The sequence below is a fragment of the Corythoichthys intestinalis genome, chromosome 17 (assembly GCF_030265065.1).
Source record: "Corythoichthys intestinalis isolate RoL2023-P3 chromosome 17, ASM3026506v1, whole genome shotgun sequence".
NCBI classification, from domain to species: Eukaryota; Metazoa; Chordata; class Actinopteri; order Syngnathiformes; family Syngnathidae; genus Corythoichthys; species Corythoichthys intestinalis.
This window is the reverse complement of record NC_080411.1, coordinates 46,329,479-46,354,477: the sequence shown is the minus strand read 5'-3', so window position 1 is coordinate 46,354,477 and position 24,999 is coordinate 46,329,479.

Here is a 24,999-nt window from a genome sequence, read left to right as displayed (position 1 = left end):
CTTCCACTGCTTGTGTCAGTACCTGCGCAAGATGAGTGCCTGACTCTCATAGAGGGGGCGTGTCTGCAGCACTGGACTTTTCATCTCCCACTCTGGTGTGATAAAGTGAGCGGTTATCGTCACATAAACTCTCCCTTCCACTGGACGTCCAACCGTCCGTCTTGAGCGCAACAGTTGACGCCCGGGATAGTTCATTCACAACGTTTTTCTTCTCTCCTTCGTAGAGATTTGGTACAATCTTTTCTCTAAAGTGTGTTCGCGATGGGATGTCGTAGCGTGGCTCAAGCACTTTCAACATGTATTTAAAGCCCTCGTTTTGCACAGCTGAATATTGTCTCATGTCTGCAGCTATAAACACACTGATAGATTTAGTGATGTCCGGTCGGATTGTGCAGGAAGAGGCTGCTTAAATTGTCGGTGATGCGCGGTTGTTTGCCACGTTTTCTTCGGTCAGTAAAACACCCGGGTGATGTCGCTTCTAAAGCGTGAACATACTGGATGTGTTTCCGCTGTCATATGGCTTCTTATGCCACAATGCGTACACACTGTCGCGGTTTTGTCCAGTGACCTTTTTCCTTTGTCATCGTACTTGACAGGGAAACCAATATGCACCCATACAGGGGATTTAAGTTTAGCGGGGCGTTCAAGCTCCTCCTTTCCTCCGCTTGCCATGTATGCGACTCTGCACTGTGCACTCTGCTCCCCTCTTTCTCCGCTCTCCACAAGTTTGTGCGCCCGAAGCACTTTTTTTTTTCCTCAGAAATCAATCCGCGGATCACATGTGTACCGAACCGATGACGTTGATCCGAACGGATCTCGGACCAATCATGATCCGTTGCACCACTAGTTAGTAGTGATCACTCGCCTCTTTCCGAGCTGTCACAAATCCAACATTCAGGACAGAAGATAGAGACTGTGTCCGTGCCTCGTATAGTTAACAGGAGAAAACAGAGTACTATAGGAACGAGACCAAAGAATTTAATACATATAGCCCCTGATAGCAGTGAAAATAAAATAACTCTTAATAAATATATAAAATGCGGATTATTAAACATCAGGTCAATCTCGCCCAAATCTCTGTTAGTTAATGACTTAATTGGGGATTATAATATTCATATTTTGGCCCTGACTGAAACTTGGCTTCAGCAGGATGACTTTGTTAGACTTGATGAATCCACACCCCCAAGTCACGTGAATTTTCACACAGCTAGAAGCACGGGCCGTGGAGGGGGGGGGTGGCAGTAATATCACACTCTTGTTTAGGTATGAGCCCAAACAGTAAAGGTAATTACATTTATAACTCCTTTGAAAGTCTAGCACTATCAATTATAGATGCTAACTGGAAGAACCAAAAACCAGTTCTTTTCATAGTGGTTTACCGTCCCCCTGGTCCCTACTCACAGTTTTTGTTAGATTTCTCTGACTTTTTATCCAGTATTTTGCTAAACTGGGATAGAATTATAATTGTAGGGGATTTTAATATACACGTTGATGATGAAGGTGACTCCCTTGGTAAGGCCTTTAATGACCTACTACATGGGACTGGCTTCATTCGAAATGTAAATAAACCAACTCATAGTCACAAGCACACCCTGGACTTGATTTTAACCTACGGTACGGAGATTAGTGATCTTTGTGTCCATCCCCACAACCCCGTACTGTCTGATCATTTTCTAATTACCTTTCAGTTTGTGCTTCAAGATAATCCGCCACTAGTGACTAGAACTCAGATGAAAAGGACATTATGTGATCGCTCTGTTTCAGAGTATAAACAGATAATTCAGCCTATATTTGCATCCATGTCATCTAATTATGAAGGAATAATGTCCGGCCTTGCTGTTAATGACGAGTTTGTTGATCGTGTTATGTTTACCCTTCGTACTACCCTCGAAGTCGTCGCTCCCCCCCAAATTAAAGTTTGTCAAGCCGAGACAAGCCTCTCCCTGGTATAATGCTGAAACACGCCCTCTTAAACAATCGACACGTAAATTAGAAAGACTCTGGCGCCGTTCCAACACAGAGGACACTCTCTCTGCCTGGAAACACAGCTTAGTGACATATAAGCAGGCTTTGCGTACGGCTAAAACCAGATATTACTCATCCTTAATAGATGAAAGCAAAAATAATCCTAGGTTTCTGTTCAGCACTGTAGCAAGGCTGACAGTCACAGCTCAATAGAATCTTATATCCCAACCACCCTTAGCTGTGATGACTTCCTAAAATTTTTTAACAATAAAATCGCAACTATTAGAAATAAAATAAATGAATCACTTCCAGTTATTAGGTCTGATAAAGTGCAGACAAAGAATTCAGAATCTCCTATAAACCCCTCTAAAATATTAAATAACTTTACCACTGTAGACCAAATCGATGTAATTTCAATTATAATGTCCTCCAAACCATCAACGTGCCTCCTAGACCCAATCCCAACCAAACTTTTTAAAGAGACCCTGCCTCTAACTATTGACATTATCTTAAATTTAATAAATACCTCCTTAGTTACTGGCTACGTGCCGCAGTCCTTTAAACATGCAGTTATTAAACCGCTCTTGAAAAAACCTACTCTTGATCCTGATATTTTGGCCAATTATATTATTACCATTTCTCTCCAAAGCCCTTGAAAGAGTGGTAATTAAACAGCTCTGTCAGCACCTACAGGACAATAGTTTATTTGAACATTTCCAGTCTGGCTTTCGAGCTCATCATAGCAGTGAAACTGCTTTAGTTAAAGTAACTAATGACTTGTTACTTGCCGCTGACGTTGGATTAGTCTCGATCCTGGTTCTGTTGGACCTGAGTGCAGCCTTTGACACAATCGACCATAATATCTTATTGCAGAGACTAGAATGTGACATAGGCATTAGAGGAGCAGCCCTCTGCTGGTTTAAATCATATTTATCTAATAGGTACCAGTTTGTCAATGTAAAACAACAATCATCATCGTACTCTAGAGTTAGTTATGGTGTGCCGCAAGGATCGGTCCTTGGGCCCATCTTGTTTACGCTGTATATGCTTCTAGGTCACATATGTCAAAATCAAGGCCCGTGGGCCACATCCGGCCCGCAAGAGGGTTTTTTCCGGCCCCGGGATTATATAAATTTATCATTAGAACTGGCCCCCAGATCGCTGCACGCCAGCAGCCTCCAGGTACTTTACACGCACTGTAACGGTCACCTCTGTGATTGGTGTTCATTCCAATATCCACCACGCGGTGGCGTTGCTTTATTTATATCGAATTGTTTCTTCTTCTGTTACTTTTTACTTTTAGTTGGAGTTCACTCATGTGGGAACGGTGTGTGCGAACCGCTGAGCTCCTGAGTAACAAGTGGTCGAGGAGCATTTATTTGTTTGGCTAAATAAAAGTGCACAAGAGGAAGCATGCTCCATTTGTTTGGTACTTTTATGGCCGCATCCGACCGGTCACGCGTTACAGCACCAACGGACTACATTTCCCACAAATCAACGGTGGCGCTCCGAGCGGGAGACCACTTCATTTCATTATTCATCAGCGGGCATTAGCATCAACTTTTAGATAACCTACCCTGAAAAAAATGGCAATACGGAAGGTGGACACTGAGAACCGGGCTTTTAAAACAAGGTGGGAGTCGGAGTACATGTTCACGGTGGTAGCTGGAAAACCTGTGTGTCTTTTGTGTGGCGTAAGTGTGGCGGTAATGAAAGAGTTTAATCTGAGACGGCATCATGAGACAAAACACGCGGACAAAGACAAGGATATGGACATAGAACAGGGGCTACAGAAGGCGGAGGAATTAAAACGAGGCCTCAATTCTCTGCAGGCTGTGTTCAGAAAAGCCAAATTACAAAGCGAGGCTGCTGTCAAGGCCAGTTTTATTTTGTCAGGAGAGATCGCTAAATCAGCCCGGCCATTCACTGAGGGGGATTTTATTAAAAACTGTATGCTGAGGGGGATCCAAGATGGTGGCATAAGAGATGGTCGACTTTTTTTTAGCTCCGCGCCACAGCATTGATTTTTCATACGAAACTCCACCTAACTTAATATTTGCAACAATTTTCAAGTTGTACATTTCATCATGAATATTGATGAATACTTTTTGAGATCCCGGGACAAGATACTGCCAAAAGAGGATCGTAATCCGTCGAAGACGAGCGAGCTAGAAGCTACTGCTAGCATGCTAGAGGAAGCACAACTACAGGCTCAACCGAACAGCGGGGTTGTCCTCGACGCCTCTTTTCGTCAAATTATTCAGGAAATAACGGCGAACATCACTAAGGTGATTGATGAAAAACTTGGGCCGCTATCTCAAATGGTACTGGCGCACGCTGAGCAGTTAAAGAAAATGGAGGAGCGTACTGCCGAGGCCGAAAACAGGATTGCGGTGGCTGAACGTACCTGTGAGAACGTGGACACCCGGGTTCACGAGCTTGAGAAGCAGATTAAAAGTATGGCCGAACATATCGACGACCTCGAAAATAGAGGCAAGAGGAAAAATGTCCGGATCATTGGACTCCCGGAAGACACAGAGGGGAGCAACTCTACAAAGTTTTTTGAGAGCTGGATACCCGACATGCTCGGAATGGAGACGAAAGCCGGCCGCGTTAAAATTGAGAGGGCTCACCATACCCTAGCCCCGAAGCCTGGACCGAACCAGCGACCGCGACCCGTCCTGATCCGATTTCACAACTTCGCCGACAAACAGCGGGTGTTGGACGCCGCGAGACGCCGCGGGACCGTGAAGCACCAGGAATTCTCCATCATGTTCTTCCAGGATTTGTCGGCGGCGGTGCTGCGTAAACGCAAGGCTTTTGATGATGTGAAGAGGCGACTACGAGAGTTGGGCGCCAAATACATGATGCTACACTGAAAGTTACCCATGGTGGGGGAGGCTAAAAGCTTCGATTCCCCCGCCAAGGCAGTGACTTATTTGGACACACTCAAGTAAACTTCACGTGAGTCACCAAACAATCCGTTTCTGTCTATGGCAGGTTAACGAGTTTAAAAATGAGGATTAACGAGTTTTTAAAAAATGAGAATATGTTGTTTTACATTACATTACATTTATTTGTGGTGGGTTTCTATATTTAACTTTGTGAAGACTGATGTCTCAAAGTCTTGATTGGGCAATTTAAAAGTAATTTTATTTTTGTATTATTATTTTTTTTTCCCGATTGCCCTGTTTAAGAACCTGCCCAATGTTATATAAGGGTGGATACGACCATTTAGGTGGTACCTTTGGGGTTCAGAAAAGTTTTCCGAGTAAGTGTTGAGAAATGGAGAAAGTTAGTGTACTCCCCTGGTTATCAAGAGGGGAAGCTCCCTCCCACAGTGCTGTCTGCACACTTGTGTGTGATTGGTGTTTTTTGTGTTTTTTGTCGTTTTTGTCTTTTTTTGTTTCTCAGCCGGGTTATAGTCTAGGGCAGGGCCTACATGGAGAGTGTAGTGCATTTGGAAGGTTGAATACTCTGTCAAAATTATATGACCAGTAACACACTGAAGCTATGCACCTGGAATGTTAAGGGAAGCCACTCTCCCATCAAAAGGAAAAAAATACTGTGTTTCTTAAAGAAAGAAAAGGTTGATATTGCTATGCTACAAGAAACACACCTAAACAATGGGGAACATTTGAAGCTGCAACAATGCGGTTTTGATCAAGTTTATTTTTCATCATTTACCTCCAAAAGCAGAGGGGTGGCAATACTCATCAGAAAAAATTTACCACTTAAGGTTTCAAAATGTGTTAAAGATAAATATGGACGGTTTGTATTGGTTACAGCTTCCCTGCACGGGGAGGAATTTGCTCTCCTTAACGTATATTGCCCACCCTGTCACCCACTTAATTTTTTGACAGAGGCTTTTGCTCAATTATCTGATCTTTCAGTGGAAAATACTGTTGTAGGGGGTGATTTTAATTGCCTTCTTAATCCCTTGATGGACAGATTTCCTCTAGGTGTCTTAGCCCCTTCTAAACGATCACAAGAAATTATTGGTCTTTGTGAAGATTTTGGCTATGTGGACGTTTATAGGACACTTCGCCCCAACGATAAGGAATTTACCTTTTTTTCAAACCCTCACAAGTGTTACACAAGATTAGATTATTTTCTCGCCCCAAAACAATTTATAGAGTCTGTGGTCTCCTGTTCAGTTGGAAATATTGTAATATCAGACCACGCTGCTGTCTATATGAATGTTACTCTTGGAAAACTCCCCAGGAAACCTACAGGTTGGAGAATGGATATTTCAATTTTAAAGGATCACAAATTTATATCATATTTTACTGAGGAATTTAAGCATTTTCTTGCCACTAACTCCCCCACTGCTACTAATTCATCACTGCTCTGGGAAACCTCCAAGGCTTATACCAGGGGGTTGATTATATCCTATACTGCTACTAAAAGGCGTAAAATTATGGAGCAACAGGTTTTGTTGGAAACAAGATTAAGTATAACAGAGAAAGAATATATAAAGAATCCTACATCAGCTAAAATGAAGGAAATTACAGCAATTCGCTCCACATTAAACTCCTTGCTCACAAAAAAGGCGGGGGAGAAATTAGCATATGCAAAACAGAGACTATTTGAATATGGGGACAAACCAGGAAGATATTTAGCCAGTCTGACAAAAAAGCGTAGGGCCTCTCAAATCATTGAGTCAATTTTGGACGGGTCGGGTACGTGTTCTTCTGATTCTAGAATAATTAATGACACATTTAGAAATTTCTATTCGACATTATATAAGTCAGAACAAGCTACTAATGCTAAGACTTTAATTGAGTCTTTCTTTTCTAAACTTGTTCTCCCAACTATATCAGAAGATCAGAAATCTAAATTGAATTCTCCAATCTCAAAGTCTGAACTGCGGGAGGCCATTCAAACTCTTCGCCCAGGCAAGGCGCCAGGCAATGACGGGATCAGCAGTGAGTTTTATAGAGAGTTTCAAAACATTTTATTAGAACCTATGATGAATATGTTTAATCATTCTTTTGAATGTGGCATTCTCCCACCGTCTCTAAGAGAAGCCAATATTTCACTAATTCTTAAAAAAGGGAAATGTCCTGAGAACTGTGCCTCATATAGGCCTATCTCGCTACTAAATGTGGACTTGAAGATCCTCTCTAAAGTCTTGGCAAAACACTTAGTGTGCCTTCTACCAGTCATAGTTAAGGAGGATCAAACTGGATTCATCAAGGGCGGTAACTCTTATAATAATGTTAGAAGACTCTTAAATATTATGCAATTATCTGAACAGCGAGAAATGAACGGTCTCGTTATTTCCCTGGATGCGGAAAAGGCCTTTGACCGCGTAGAATGGTCTTATTTGTTTTTCACACTTGATCGATTTGGATTAGGTGATGACTTTGTTAGATGGGTGAAGGTTTTGTACATGGAACCAATGGCTGCTGTTCTAACCAATGGGATTAGGGCCACTAACTTTCCGGTCCAGAGAGGCAGCAGACAGGGTTGCCCCCTTTCACCACTTCTATTTGCAATGGCTATTGAGCCTTTAGCGGAAGCTATAAGACAAGACCCTTTAATGATTGGACTAAATGTAGGAGACAGGGCTCATAAAATCTCATTATATGCAGACGATGTATTGTTATTTGTGTTCAACCCTTCTATATCGGTTCCTCGTCTTATACAAGTTATTGACCAATATGCTGCCTTTTCTGGGTATAGAGTTAATTTTTCCAAATCGGAGGCAATGCCTATAGGTAATTTAAAAGATCCAGCAGTTCTTTCAAATCCTTTTCCATTCAGATGGTCCTCCTCTGGGTTTATATACTTAGGTTTATATATTACACCTAAATTTAATCAGTTGTTTCAAGCTAACTTTATCCCTCTTTTTGATAAAATAAAGCAGGATTTAGAGAGATGGAATGATCTTCCCATTTCATGGATGGGGCGAATTTCGCTTCTGAAAATGAATGTTCTTCCACGCCTATTATACCCTATACGAATGATTCCCATCTTAATCAACCACACAATTGTGAAAAAAATCAATGGTTGGTTTGGCTCATTTATTTGGGGTAAACGTAGACCAAGGATCAGAATATCAGTGCTGCAAGCATCCAGTGCTAGCGGCGGTTTGGATCTCCCAGACATCAAGAGATACCAATTGAGTGCCCACTTAAAATGTATAACTGATTGGGTTAAAGACGATGCCTCTTCAATTTGGTTGGATATCGAGAAATACTTGTCCAACTGCCCTTTGAAAAATCTACTTTTTATTAATAAATTGAAATGTATTAAAAAGCTTTGCAGCAACCCAATTACGATTAATACTGTTAGGGCGTGGAGGATTACACGGCACATGGAAGGCAGATCGAGGCTTACATCAGTTTTTACACCAATCACGGATAACCCTGATTTCCTACCAGGGACCTTTGGTGGTTCATTTGAGCATTGGACGACTAAAGGAATAGCTTGCCTGGGTGATCTGTTTGTTGGGTCTACTCTCATGACTTTCAATCAAGTTAGGGATAAATATGATATATCAAGGAATGACCTCTTTCGTTATTTTCAGGTCAGAAATTTTATCGCCTAAGATACATCTTTGCTTGCGGACAATAATGTCACACAAATAGAGAAGCAAGTACTTCTTTCTCAGGGAAAATCTGCCATTCGAAACTTTTATGTTAGTTTACAAAATTGCTCAGGTTTGGGAAATGAGTCACTGAGGGGGGTCTGGGAGCGGGAACTTGGTGTTGAAATAGCTGGGGAAATGTGGGACAACATTTGGACGAACGCAAAAAAAATTACTGTTTGTAATCGAACAAGAGCCATTCGAATAAAGATTTTGCATCGAGCACATGTTGCTCCCAACTGTCTCTCTAAATATAGGAAAGATGTTTCTCAAATTTGTCCTAAATGTCAGACAGAAATTGGTGATCTTACTCACTGCTATTGGTCCTGTATCAAAATACAGAAATATTGGAATGATGTCCTGTTTGAAATGCAGAAAATTCTACAAACACCACTTGATTTCAACCCGGTTTCCCTTCTCTTGGGTCTTACAAATGACCGTATTACTGATAAATATCAGGAAAGGCTTTATAATATTCTGACTTTCTGTGCTCGGAAAAATATCCTCATGCACTGGATTATGGACAAGGCCCCTTCACTGTCGGGTTGGCACAGGTCAATAATGGAATATATTCCACTGGATTTTCTGACTTGTCTTTTGCACTCCAAAACGGATGTTTTTGAACAATCATGGAAACCGTTCCTGGACTACACTTAGGACAATGTTTCTGCCATTCTGACAAGCGCATTTGTGTGATGTAGTACTTTCTCCCCTTTTATAGCTTTCATTGTTCTGCACTCCTTTAGTGTTGTTCCTGTTTGCTATCCCGGCTTACTGTTTTTGTTATTGTTGGTTATTTTGGTTTGCCCTTCATTTTTTCTGCCTCGTTTTGTCTTTTGTTGTGTTGCATATGTAGAAAATCAATTTAAAAATTTTTTTTTAAATTAATTAAAAAAAAAAAACTATGCTAAAAGTTTGTGACGAAGTTTGCCCAGACAAAAGGCAACTCTTTTCGAACGTGAGCCTGAGCAGAAACACCATTGCTGAGCGTGTGGACGAGCTGTCCATCAATCTAAAAGAGCAGCTGGTGAAAAAGGGAAAAGAGTTCATCGCATATTCGCTGGCTGTGGATGAGAGCACTGACATTTCTGACATTGCCCAGTTGTCAATCTTCATCCGCGGAGTGGACTCCAGCCTGAGCGTGACAGAGGAGATTTTGGCGTTACGTCCTATGCATGACACAACTACAGGACATGATCTGTATGAAGAGGTGTCAAGATGTGTAAATGAGATGGGACTGCCTTGGAAAAAACTCGTGGGTTTGACAACAGACGGAGCACCTGTGATGTGTGGACACAAGAGTGGACTGGTGGCAAGGATACGGAAGAAGATAAAGGAGGAAAACGCCCTAGGTGAGCTAGCAGCTTATCATTGTATCATACATCAGGAGTCGTTGTGTGGAAAAGCCTTAAAAATGGAACATGTAATGAGCACCATTTATTTATTTGATCATATAGTAATATATTGTTAGGTTTTCAGTCTGTTCAATGGGGATCACTAGACTATATGCGGTCATTTTATTTTTTTTCAATGAACATTCGATCAGTCCGGCCCTCGTCTTGTTCCTAAATTTTTCATTTGGCCCCCTGTCCATTTGACTTTGACACCCCTGCTCTAGGTAATATCATCAGAAAACATAGCATTAACTTTCATTGTTACGCTGACGACACACAACTGTATTTATCAATTAAACCTGAGCAGGTCAGGCAAGTGGAAAAACTAAGCACCTGCGTCCGAGATATAAATACCTGGATGAGCACTAACTATCTTCTACTTAACCCTGAAAAGACAGAAGTCCTTATAATAGGCCCGAAAAGTGTGAGAGACTCTTTAGCTGCCCAGATAGTCACTCTGGACAATGTAAGTGTAGCCTCCAGCACCACAGTTAAAAACCTAGGAGTTTCATTTGACCCTGACTTATCGTTTAAAGCACACATTAAACAAACCTGTAGAACGGCTTTCTTTCACCTGCGCAACATCGCCAAAATTAGAAATATTTTATCTAAAAGCGATGCAGAAAAATTAATTCACGCGTTCGTTACATCGAGACTGGATTACTGTAACTCCCTATTTGCAGCTTGTCCTAAAAGTTCTCTAAAAGGTCTTCAGCTAGTCCAAAACGCAGCAGCAAGACTTAACAGGAACCTATAGACCCTACCCACGTGACGTCACAACTCCGCTCTCCTGACTGGTGCTGCCCAATTGTCCGTCAACACATCGTGTTTACCTGTTACGGCTACGTACATTCCTCCTATTTACGGCGTGTTTTTCTGCTCGTTAACATTAATAATCTAAATGGTGAAGGCGTGTGTGGCGGTCGGTTGCAATAACAGAGAAGATAGACGGAGAGACTTGAAGTTCTACCGGATTCCGAGAGACCCGGAGAGGAGAGAGCGAGATGGGCTGCTGCAATTCGACGAGAAAACTGGGCTCCAAACGATTACCACAGATTATGTAGTAGTCATTTTATATCTGGTAAGATGCATTTAATATATATTTAGAGGGTTTTGGGCTGACAACCACAATTATGATCATTGCTAGGCTAATCGCCGACAACATACATGTATGTATGTAGTGAGAGTGGTATCGCTAAACCATATAAACATTAAAAGCCCTAGCTCCATTGACAAATGACATGAAATACATTAGACTTGACAGTGGATGTTAGCAAGAACAAAAGATTTTGAATTGAGAATTTCGTAACTCACCTTTCCAAGCACAAGATAGATTCCTGCCGAATTTTCGTGGACGAGGACCTGTTTCACCCAACCAGCAACGAAGTATTTATAAGCCTCCAAGCTCTTAAAGTTTTTCAAACTTTAGTGAGAATAGGCTGATTTTGTGTGGACAAGATAGTTGTAAATATCAGGGTAGCTAGCAGATGTCAGGCAAATACGGTGAAGACAGCGGGTCGAAAAACATCGATTTAGGCATCAAATATGGATCTGGCGAATGGATAAACTAAAGCTTTTCCACATAACACCTTTTATGCAACGCATCCAGTGAGTTTACGGCATCCGAAAGCACCGGGTTTTCCATGAAATGCAATATAAATTGCTCGATCAATTGAGACCATTGATAATACAGACACAAAATGACGGACAAGGGGGCGGAACAATACAGCGATCACGTGATTTTGTGACGTCGGTGGGTAGGGTCTATAGAAGAGAGCACATCACCCCTGTGCTCCAGGCACTTCACTGCTTCCAGTCGAGTTTAGAATTAAATTTAAAATACTCCTTCTTACATTTAAGACCATTAATGTGTTGGGGCCATCTTATCTCACCGATGCTCTGGTTCCATACCGCCCCAACAGAACACTCCGATCTCAGAATGCAGGTCTACTGGTAGTTCCCAGGGTTTATAAAAGTACTGTCGGAGCTAGAGCCTTTAGCCACCAAGCCCCTGTTTTATGGAATCAGCTACCAGCTAGTATTAAAGAAGCCGAGTCAGTCTGCACATTTAAGATTAGATTAAAACGTTCTTATTCGACAAAGCTTATGGTTAGGCTAGTTGAAGTCGGAGTAGACTCACAGTTTAGTCTAAGCTGCACTAGAAGCTATAATGCTGGGGGAAGTACAGCCGCTGAGTTCTAGCTCCTTTTCTTACTCTACCTACCACTTGTCTTACTTTATTTCTATTTTCCAATGTTAATACCTAGTTGTCTAGTCTCTTCATCACTAGTCACCCGGTGTCCCCTTTCCCCCCTCCCCTCTGGGGAGTGGCTATTTTTCAGCTGCAGCCTCCTGACTGTCCGGACCCCTGGCTGGATAGACGTCCTCGCTGCTACCCCCGTCTCATCTGGCTAGATGGACCTCTTCTTGCTCCTTTACTCCACTGCATTTTTACGGACTGTAATTTCGCCTGCTAATTCCCATTAGCAGTTCTGGGGTTCCTGTCTATCCGTCCTGGGAGTGGATCTCTCCTGACTGTGGTACTCCCCGAGGTTTCTCGTTTTTCTCCCAATTGACTCTGGAATTTTTGGAGTTTTTCCCTTGCCGGCATGGAGGGTCTTAAGGATAGGGGATACCCAGGACTTGAACTGTATCTATTCATCTTTGTTGCTTCATTTCTAATTGTGTATCATATTGCCTCTGTAAAGTCCTTTGAGACATCTGTTGTGATTGAGGGCTATACAAATAAAATTGAATTGAATTGAATATACTTAATTTTTGTTACTGTGGGTATGTGTGCCTTTCATTCAAAATAATTGTGGTAATATTTCAGTGTGCCCTCTGCGTTATCTTCAGGTTAAAACAAACAAAAGTTGAACAGTTTTTCCCCTCCCCAAAAAATGCGGAATGCACACCGGAAAGAGCATCTGAACTCACACAAAGTATTCTGAAAATGATTGTCCGGGACATTGCAATTCATTTTAACATTTAGAACAATACATGACAATGACAATGACATACCGCAAAAAGAGTAAGAATTGTTTTGACTCCTGTTAAAAAGGTGAAGTCACAGTGTTTCCGTTTACATTTTTTTTCACCAGTTAATGCCAGTATTATTTGACCTCATTGTGTGTGATTTATTATTGATATTTATGTTATTTATTTATATGTTAATAAAGAATTTAGGTGTTCCAAAATGTTTTTTGTCAATTAATAAGCTTTAACAAAAATGTCATTATTAAATTAGTAAAAAAAAAAAAAAAAAAAAAAAAAAAATTAGATTAGTTGACTAATCGTAAAAATAGTCGGCTGACTAATCGGGAGGAAATTAGTCGTTTGGGACAGCCCTAATAGAAACCTAGCCCTCCGCAGGGATAACATTTTGTTAGCGAGTGACAGTAACGTTAATCTTATTTATGAGCGCTGAGAAGTGCACTGCTTTAAGATGGCGGCTGTTTTATTAACGCCGCCGAGTCGGTCATATCACATCTAGTTCTACATACAGTGGGGAGAACAAGTATTTGATACACTGCCGATTTTGCTGGTTTTCCCACTTGCAAGCCATGTAGAGGTCTGTAATTTCTATCATAAGTTTTCTTCAACTGTGAGGGACGGAATCTAATACAAATATCCAGAAAATCACATTGTATAATTTTTAAATAATAAATTTGTATTTAACTGCATGAAATAAGTATTTGATACATTACCAACTAGGAAATATTTCGGCTCAGCATGTGTGGCGGCGACCAGGTGAGGAGTACAAAGATAAGTGTGTCATGCCTACAGTCAAGCATTGTGGTGGGAATGTCATGGTCTAGGGCTGCATGAGTGCTGCAGGTGTTGGAGAGTTACATTCCATTGAGGGAAACATGAACTCCAACATGTACTGTGAAATACTGCAGCAGAGCATGATCCCCTCCCTCCAGAAACTGGGTCGCAGGGCAGGGTTCCAGCATGACAATGACCCCAAACACACCTCCAAGATGACCACTGCTTTACTGAGTGGTGGCCACACAAAATGTTGACAGTTGACATGTTGTACTGTATGTTAATATTGACTTTCACTAAGGGGTGTACTCACTTTTGTTGCCAGGGGTTTAGATATTAATGGCTATATTTTGAGGGGAAACTAAATTATATAAGCTGCACACAGACTACTTTTCATTGTGTCAAAGTGTCATTTTGTCAGTTTTGTCCCATGAAAAGATATACTTAAATATCTACAGAAATGTGAGGGGTGTACTAAGCCTGTCGCGATATGCAATAATTCCATTTATCGCACGGTAAATGAAAATGAAGGCAGTAATTTTCCCGCTGCGATTAATCGCCGCGCGTGTACGCGCGTGCGACAGATGTCCAACGGACGTGCTGTTAAAAGTTCGGCTTCCTTGTTACCAACAGCGCAATGTGCTGTGACGACGATTCACTCAGTTTTATTGACTTCTGGGTAAGCCTGAACGATATATCGTTTAAACATCGCCATCGCGATGTGTGCGTGCGCGATAGTCCCATCGCAAGGACGTGCGATAGTTTTTATTTTTTTATACACCCTCCCTCTACTAGCTCTTTGAACCTCACAGTCACTGCAGCACTTGCTTATTAAAGTTAACAATGCTGGTATCTTTGATCTTGCCAAAGAAGCGGACATCACAGCGCAGCAGCTGTCAATCATCGTTTAACTTGTTAAACAGTTTCTGCATGGAAGCCGCTTTGGAATGAATGTGTGTGTGTGTGTGTGTGTGCGTGTGTGTGTGGAGACATTTGAGAGTCACAGCTAAGGTAGATAAACAGAAGTATTTAATAAAGCCAAGCATTTTTCTACTACAGCACTTTATTCTTGTTCAAAAATGATTTCGTTGCACCGTTATGTTTAAAACTGATCATAATTATTACATTTGAAGTGCTTAAAACCATTTATTAATACATGTATACATTTACATACATATATATACAGTGCCTTGCAAAAGTATTCGGCCCCCTTGAACCTTGCAACCTTTCACCACATTTCAGGCTTCAAACATTAAGATATAAAATTTTAATTTTTTGTCAAGAATCAACAACAAGTGGGACACAATCGTGAAGTGGAACAAAATTTATTGGATAATTTAAACTTTTTTAACAAATAAAAAACTGAAAAGTGGGGCGTGCAATATTATTCGGCCCCCTTGCGTTAATACTTTGTAGCGCCACCTTTTGCTCCAATTACAGCTGCAAGTCGCTTGGGGTATGTTTCTATCAGTTTTGCACATCGGGAGACAGACATTCTTGCCCATTCTTCCTTGCAAAACAGCTCGAGCTCAGTGAGGTTGGATGGAGAGTGTTTGTGAACAGCAGTCTTCAGCTCTTTCCACAGATTCTCGATTGGATTCAGGTCTGGACTTTGACTTGACCATTCTAACACCTGGATACGTTTATTTTTGAACCATTCCATTGTAGATTTGGCTTTATGTTTTGGATCATTGTCCTGTTGGAAGATAAATCTCAGTCCCAGTCTCAGGTCTTGTGCAGATACCAACAGGTTTTCTTCCAGAATGTTCCTGTATTTGGCTGCATCCATCTTCCCGTCAATTTTAACCATCTTCCCTCTCCCTGCTGAAGAAAAGCAGGCCCAAACCATGATGCTGCCACCACCATGTTTGACAGTGGGGATGGTGTGTTCAGGGTGATGAGCTGTGTTGCTTTTACGCCAAACATATCGTTTTGCATTGTGGCCAGAAAGTTCAATTTTGGTTTCATCTGACCAGAGCACCTTCTTCCACATGTTTGGTGTGTCTCCCAGGTGGCTTGTGGCAAACTTTAAACGAGACTTTTTATGGATATCTTTGAGAAATGGCTTTCTTCTTGCCCAGGCATGAAAATTGGTCAGGGGTTAAAAAGGTGAGAAAGGTGTGGAGGAAATATGTTCCGGCGTTCTGCCAAAATGTCCGCCGTCGGCAAAACGTCCTACATGTGGCGAATTTGACCATTTTAATTTTTCACATAAGGCTTAATATTCGAGTTAATGGGGGTTTAATTAGTTGAAGGAGTTGATTTCAACCACCATTGACTCGCGCTAGCTTAGCCACTCCGGAGCCCTGAAACTAACAAATAACTGTCAAACTGCACAGAATTTGTTCAAATCATTTCCAACGACTAATTAAACCCCGGCTAACTCAAAGATTAAGCCTAATGTAAAAAATTCTGAACTTCCCCTTTAAAATAAAGACCATTGAATATGGCCCTTAAAATGTTGTCTATAAAAGTTTTAGAGCAATAAAACAACACAAATGAATAAAATGAACAGGAATCCTTCAAAGTATTTCATAATGGGTCCAAATTATTTTTTGAACAGATCATGTGACTACAGAACCTTAGAGACAGCCGTTTGCATTGCTTAGCCAAAACTACAGCTGAGGAGGCAAGATGGATATTTAGAATTTCTTTAAACCTAAGCTTTCAAAACCCTCAACAACAACTGAGCTTGAACCGAGGATTGAGCACGAGCAGTATCAAAAAGTCCTGTCTGTCGTGTTACCTGTTGTGCTGTAATTCCAAGTGGTGCTTGAATTGAATGCTTATAGCGGTGGACAGTCTTTTTGAGCCAGCGCAAAGTTTGCAGCGCACGGAGATATTTTTGTTATCTTTACTGGACAAAAATGTGAAGTAATGGCTGTGTTTCCAGTGTGCAAATGCAGCCGTTTGTAGTATATCTTCTGCCTATTTCATTGCATCCTGGCGAGGTAGCAAGGCTATGTTGTTTTGGCCGCAAACTCCCAGCGCTCACGCATCATGGTAATACACGTGACCATTTTTGTTCCATCCCCGATTAAAAAATGTGACATGTGATGTCACTCCCATGACTACAGTATTCTTCATTCTACACACATTATGGGGCAATAACAAAATAGTAACGCACAGGCATCAAGGAAAGTAATTTTACTCAGATTACTGATTTAGAAAAATGAACGCGTTAGATTGTTCTTTACTGAAAGAAAGTAATCAGATTAGTTACGCATTACGATACTGCGTTATTGACAACACTGCTTTTATATTACCGTTAAATACACAAGCTTGACGCTACCTTAACGGGAGCTATTTTTTCACCGGACGCTCCGGCAGTGTTCAACGCAAGCTGCAACGAACGGCAGTAACTTTGTCATAACACAAAATATGAAAATGAAAACCATTACTCACTAAATTCAATATGCTGGCAAATGCATTCATCTAAAAACAATTGGGAGTGATACTTTACCTCCTCCAGCGAATGTGAATTTGTGCTTAGAACAAGATCATCTGTCGCAATTAGCGATCTTTGACGCTCTTTTTTTTTTTTTTCCTCCCCGCATACAAACTTGTTTCTCTCTCAGCGGCTGTGATTAACCTCAATGAAGTTGCTGTCCTAGCTAAGCCTTGCCTATCATTTGTCTTTGTAAGTTTTTAGTAACTTTGTGTATTGAATTTGAAAGGAAAATGTGTGTTTTGTTTTTGACGAACTTTTTCATGAAGCTAAACTGTTGAAGCTACTCACATGTGGAAAAATACGAGTGTACAACGTTTTAAATGTATTCATTTGGTATGTTTCAGTTACCACGATTTGAGAGATCAATAAATTGAAGAATTTACGCCTTGCGTTTGGAGTGCTTGTTTTTGAGTTTGCTGGAATAGCGTCACTGACACACGCAGCATCAAACAGGGGAAGGGGTAAGCGCTGCCGCGCCAAGCTAATTCTGGCTGCATTTTCGACACATGAAAAATAACGAATACGTACTACTATATGACGGAAAATTTTAGTGGTTTTGTAATGGTAATGGTAATCCGTGAAGGTAACTGGCACATGCCTACAAACGACCCCCCCCCCCCCCTTAAAAATTTTTTCTCCTCGGATCTACACGATTCACGTAGGTCATCCTTTTTTACTTCAAAACGGCGAATTTCGCTGAAAGGTGAGAGATTTTCATGCCTGCTTGCCACTCTTCCATAAAGGCCAGATTTGTGCAGTGTACGACTGATTGTTGTCCTATAGACAGACTCTCCCACCTCAGCTGTAGATCTCTGCAGTTCATCCAGAGTGATCATGGGCCTCTTGGGTGCATCTCTGATCAGTTTTCTCTTTGTTTGAGAAGAAAGTTTGGAAGGACGGCCGGGTCTTGGTAGATTTGCAGTGGTCTGATGCTTCTTCCATTTCAATATGATGGCTTGCACAGTGCTCCTTGAGATGTTTAAAGCTTGGGAAATCTTTTTGTATCCAAATCCGGCTTTAAACTTTTCCACAACAGTATCTCGGACCTGCCTGGTGTGTTCCTTGGTTTTCATAATGCTCTCTGCACTTTAAACAGAACCCTGAGACTATCACAGAGCAGGTGCATTTATACGGAGACTTGATTACACACAGGTGGATTCTATTTATCATCATCGGTCATTTAGGACAACATTGGATCATTCAGAGATCCTCACTGAACTTCTGGAGTGAGTTTGCTGCACTGAAAGTAAAGGGGCCGAATAATATTGCACGCCCCACTTTTCAATTTTTTATTTGTTAAAAAAGTTTAAATTATCCAATAAATGTTGTTCCACTTCACGGTTGTGTCCCACTTGTTGTTGATTATTGACAAAAAAATTAAATTTCATATCTTTATGTTTGAAGCCTGAAATGTGGCGAAAGGTTGCAAGAATCAAGGGGGCCGAATACTTTTGCAAGGCACTGTATATATACATATATATTAGGGCTGTCAAAATTATCGCGTTAACGGGCGGTAATTAATTTTTTAAATTAATCACGTTAAAATATTTGACGCAATTAACGCACATGTCCCGTTCAGACAGTATTCTGCCTTTTGGTAAGTTTTACAGCAAGGCTTTTTGTGCTGTCTAACAGCGAACTCTTGTGGTCGCTTTGCGACATGGTTCATTGTTTTTTTGCCAGTTCAATATGGCTGCACGACGTCTCGGGCTGACGCCTACGTTGTAATGTTGTGCTTATATGATCCTTGGACAAGATTTGTCCGTAAGTACGGTTGTTGTAAAGAATGTACATGTTAGTAAGCGAAATGTTATATTTTTTGTATGAGACGCTTTTTGTTTATGTTTAGTTAACCTGTATAGCGTGCTAAGCTAACGTTGTTGCTAATGCAATGCTTGTGTACTTTTTTTTTATAGTTTTACGACGGTCTAAAGAGGACAATGGTTTGAGGCCATTTTATTAATAAATCAGATGAAAAAGGAAGAAGTCTGATTATTAAGGCGTCATTCACTAGCTGTCTAGCGTTGGAAAAAGTAGACACTTCGGAGTGAGGACAGCATAGACAGATTTAAATGACAGTAGAGTGAAATGCCCACTACAGGCCTTATGTACCGTATGTTGAATGTACATATATATCCATCTTGTGTCTTATCTTTCCATTCCAACAATTTATTTTACAGAATATATATATAATTTACAGAAAAATATGGCATATTTTATAGATGGTTTGAATTGCGATTAATTACGATTAATTAATTTTTAAGCTGTAATTAACTCGATTAAAAATTTTAATCGTTTGACAGCCTTAATATAAATATGTATATATACAGTGGGGAGAACAAGTATTTGATACCCTGCTAATGGGTTTTCCCATTGGCAGTGTACACATTTTTTTAAATCATACTTTGGGGAAAAAGTGAGAGAAAAAACCTGCCTTATACAGTGGGGAGAACAAATATTTGATACACTCACAATGGTAAAACCCATTGGCAGTGTATCAAATACTTGTTCTCCCCACTGCCAATGGGTTTTACCATTGTGAGTGTATCAAATACTTGTTCTCCCCACTGTATGTATCTCTTTCCAATGCTAAATCTGAATAAATACACTGAGCACACACACATAAAAATTAAAATTTGGGGGGCGAGGTGCGCAACTTTGCGGTTTTTCACTTATCGCGGCGGGTTCTGGTCCCCATTAACCGCAAACAACGAGGGACCCCTGTACACTGGTCATTGTGAGTCATCCAAAGTCTTTCCAAACAGCTATTCAAGTCATCTAGTGAAAATTTCTTTTGAAAAAAATATTTTTTTTTTAGGGCTGTCAAAATTATCGCGTTAACGGGCGTTAATTAATTTTTAAAATTAATCACGTTAAAATATTTGACGCAATTAACGCACCTGCTGGCATATTGCCTCAAACATTACAATGAGGCCGTTTATGGACATTAAGAGTGAAGAGAATGCCACCGGCCGCTTGGGGGCAGCGCCGTTCCATACTCATGTTATGTCTTCTAAACGTGGGAGAATTAGTAGTTGTGAGACGTTTATGCTGTATTCACAATGCAATGCAAATTGCTATTTGTGCTCCACACATATTTCGGTAAGTTTTCTTTCTTTTAGTGGCAATTATGTGTCTCTTGTTTTATTTTGGGTAAGATATGTACAGATACAGTGGGGAGAACAAGTATTTGATACACTGCCAATGGGTTTTGGCAGTGTATCAAATACTTGTTCTCCCCACTGTATATGTTATACAGTAAAGGCGAGTGGACACAGGCGCGCCGTTTATTGGCATAAGCTTCTCCTTCACAACAAACATAAGTATCCTTTAGTGAAAGCACAACAAAAATAATACTCCTATCTCTCAAAAAATAAATAATGTTCTCAAAAAGAAAAGCACTTCAGTCTATAGTAATGAGACTCTATTCTGACACACAGTTAAACAACAATGCTAAATAAACTGGCATTCCATATCAATTTAACTATGCAAAATACACTTAAAACTTTTCACTCTATTTTTATTATTGTTACCGTAATTTCCCGAATATAAGGCGCACCCGTGTATAATACGCACCCCAAATTTACTTGTAAAATTTGGGGAAAATTATTGTACCCGTTTATAACGCGCACCCTAATTTTAGCACCAATAAATAGAAGAATACAAGAAAACAGAGCTCGTGTACAGATACAGAGATGTCATTTTACTGACTGGTGAAACACAGCACAAGCATAGCACATTGGTAGTTCAAAACATTACCGTAAACTGACAATATTTACGGTAATAATATGATTTGACAACTTCTCCAACTTACCAGAATCTAGGAGAAAAAAAAAACGGATGTGACTTTTCTTTTAAAGGCTGCTGTATAACTTGCTTGTTTCCTCATGATGAATAAATGTTTCTTCCATGGACTGATACGGTAAAACTACTGAACTATTGTTATTTGGGTTTGAGTTTCCCGAGGGACCGATATAGTTGACGGACACAGGAAGTGTGTGTCCTTACATTTGTTATGCTCCGAATTGTGGAGCTGCAATAAACGTCGACTCAAATGAGTTCAAGAAAGTAAATTCTGTGCTTTATGAAGAGTGAAAAAAGCAGAATTTAACACAGACGAAATCATTCGGCCGATTAGTGTGAAGTATTACCGAAACAAAATGGGGATGTCACGTCCCGTAATAGTCGGCAACGGGTCGCCGCATACATTTCTTCAACACAACGTGGCCGTGTCAATGAAAAAAAATCGGTTTATATATATATATGTAATACATATATATTTCTGTCTCCATCCATGTACCTGTTTATAATGCGGACCATGAGTTTACAAGTTGATTTTGGGGAAAAAAACTGCACGTTATATTCGGGAAATTACGGTATTTTTATTCTTCTTATTATTATATTAACTCTACTTTTGATTGAAAATTTTACAAATTGTATTAAAACGAAAACATGAAGAGGGGTTTTAATATAAAGTTACTATAACTTGTAACTATAACATTTATCGTTTAAGAACTACAAGTCTTTCTATCCGTGGATCACTTTAACAGAAAGAATGTTAATAATGCCATTTGTGGATTTATTGTTACAATAAACAAATACAGTACTGATGTACAATATGTTGTATGTATATATCCGTCATGTGTCTTATCTTTCCATTCCAACAATAATTTACATAAAATATGGCATATTTTAGAGAGGGTTTGAATTGCGATTAATTGCGATTAATTACGATTAATTAATTTTTAAGCTGTAATTAACTCGATTAAAAATTTTAATCGTTTGACAGCCCTAATTTTTTTATAATATCGCAAACCCCCAAAAAATCACAGCAATAGTTTTTTCCAATATCGTTCAGGCCTACTTCTGGGTATGTTCGTTTTTAAACATTTGAGTTTGCCTGACCATCATTCAATGGGGAGAGGCTGGCTCGAGTGCACTGTCGGCATAAAGCAATGAGGGAGCAGCAAAATGGACGGACAATGCTGATTTCCAAGCCAAACACCACAGCCCCAGTGTGAATATTTTGATTTTAAACCAAATGAAAATAGCGAGGCAACCAAAAAGGATGAACAAGTCTGCAAAATGTGTTTGGAGGTTGTTTCAACAAAGAGGGCTAACACAACAAATCTACATGCTCATTTGAAACACTATCATCCACTTTAGTTTTCACTGCTTTGTGAGAAAACTGCATCGCAACAAGCGGAGCCTTCCTCGTCACGGCAATCGACAATTACAGAGGTAATCGCTTGATTTTAGAAATACAAACGAGTTCCCGCAAAATGGCGTTCCCTCACAGAAAGTGTAATCCGCTACATTGCTGAAGAAATGACACCGTTTTACTTCTGTTTAATGTTGTTTGACAATTTCTAGGTTCATACTGTAGGTCTTAATGTTAGAATCCGATTTTTACGTGTTTTTCTGACTCAAGCATTAACTTGACGGTCTTAACATGACAAGTCGCATAGAAGTGGACCATTTCCAATCCGATCTGGGCCACATTTTTCCAGAATGTGGCTGGCGGTCTGAACTTTTAATTTTCCCGAATCGGAATTCATGCAGCAATGACACCAGCAAAGCGAAAGCGGCAGGCAGGACGGGAGCGATGTAGCTGGGCATTAGTGTCTAGCTTGAACTCTGCTTTTATGCAGAAGCGGGTTTGACCACAGTCATATAAAAAATAAATGAAGAAAAGGATAAACCTGACAATTTTCGATTTCCATTCTATGCGCCGAATGAGCAATATTAGTATGGCTTAAATGGCCGAGACGGGGCAAATTGACACACCCACTTCACGTCACGCACACAAGTTAAGGCTTATGTGCGTGCGTGTATCCGTTCTATCAGTCCATATAAACTTTGAATAAAAGACTAAACGGGGATTATTAGGGCCCGAGCACTAAGCGTGCGAAGGCCCTATTGTTTTGCAAAGGATTATTATTAGGGCCCGAGCACTAAGCGTGCGAAGGCCCTATTGTTTTGCAAAGGATTATTATTTTTAGGGCCCGAGCACTGAGCGTGCGAAGGCCCTATTGTTTTGCAAAGGATTTTTTTTTCTTTTCTCAGGGCAAATGAAAACGGCCAATTTGGAGGCCTGAACATGTAATGTTCTCTTAACTCTTAACAAAATGTAACAAAATAGCTCAGTGGCGCCCCCCTGAATTTTTTAAAAAGGCGTTTCCTATTAGGTTTTTTTAACGTAGAGCAATGAAATTTGGGGAGTCGATACCTTGTGCAAAACTGCTCCAAAAAGTCTCTTGAACCCGTATTCCAAACCCAACAGGAAATCGAGTATTTTGGATCGAATGTGAAATTTTTATCAATTACCAGGGTGCACATTTGAGACCTTGTCACAGAGGGAGTTAGTTGGATCATCTTCAAAATTGAAATTCAGGAGACATAGGAGATCTAAAATTTTCAAAATGGTGCGTTTTTATTCATGGGTCTGACCTGGGCGTGGTGCCAAAGTCGGCCATTGTTTTGGGCAAAATGACAAATTCAGTAAAAGACTAATAGCTCCTTGACACAAAGTTCAATCTTTTTCATATCTGGCATGTATGCGCGGTATCACACCCTTAACACGAGTGCATTGAAATGTTACCCATTAGGCCTAGCGCCCCCTAGTGGGAACAGGAAATGCCTTTTTTTTTACTAAACAGGCTCCTCCTCCAAGGAAAAAAAATATATTTACCTGAAACCTGCATCAGGGGAGCCATAAGACGTGTGTTCAGGTGCCTGATGAAAAATACTGAGGTTTGGTTGAAGCAGAAGAGTCCAACAGGAGAAGTGAAAATGACTGAAGCCATTTCGTCTCACCACAAGTTTTGAACAGTCATAACTTCTACAACATATCTGCGCCAAACATCTCGTGCTTGTTGAGTCAGACTCTGAAGGGTCCTGTAGGGGTCATTTGCATCAACCCTACAGAGCCAACTAGTGGCAATAGAAAGTCACTCATTTTTCTAATATATGTCCAGTTCTTTTCAGGTTGGTCATTGTAGTTTCAAGACCTTTTGAAATACTTATTTTACGGCCTATCTCCACATGTCTCTGTCTGTTGCCGTGACGACCCTTTATTCGCTCCTTTTTTGTAGTACTCTCTCACCAATAGGGGTTTTTATCTCTTAGGTGTGTGAATGTAAAGAGGCGACTTTCGAGCATGTTAGGTTCTAATGAGATGATTAGAGAGGACGATCTGCCACAACCCTGACCTGCACACTGTCCGAGTTGCGTGACGTCCGAGTTGCGCTAGATTGCGAGGGCCCGTTCAGTCTTGCTTGCAGGCCTAGTTTTATTTTTTATTTTTTCATTTTTTTTTCAGGGCAAATGAAAACAGCCAATTTGGAGGCCTGAACATGCACAAAAAGTCACCAAAATTTGGACATACATGCGGAAAATTGTAAATTTCGATAATTTTGCAACGTTGCAAAAAAAGTAACAAAATGGCTCAGTGGCGCCCCTTTGAAATTTTAAAATTGGCCTATAACATTAGGGTCTGTCAGTGTAGAGCAATGAAATTTGGGGAGTCTATACCTTGTCCAAAACCGCTCCAAAAAAGCATTTCCACCCATATTCCAAACCCAACAGGAAATCGGTTATTTTGGATCGAATATGAAATTTTTATCAATTTACAGGGTGCACATTTGAGACCTTTTCGCTGAGGGAGTTATTTGGATCATCTTCAAAATTGGTGAGAATGTTCAGGAGACATATGAGAGCTTAAGTTTTTAAAATGGTGCGTTTTCATTCACGGGTCTGACCTGGGCGTGGTGCCAAAGTCGGCCATTTTTTCGGCAAAATGACAAATTCAGTAAATGACTAATAGT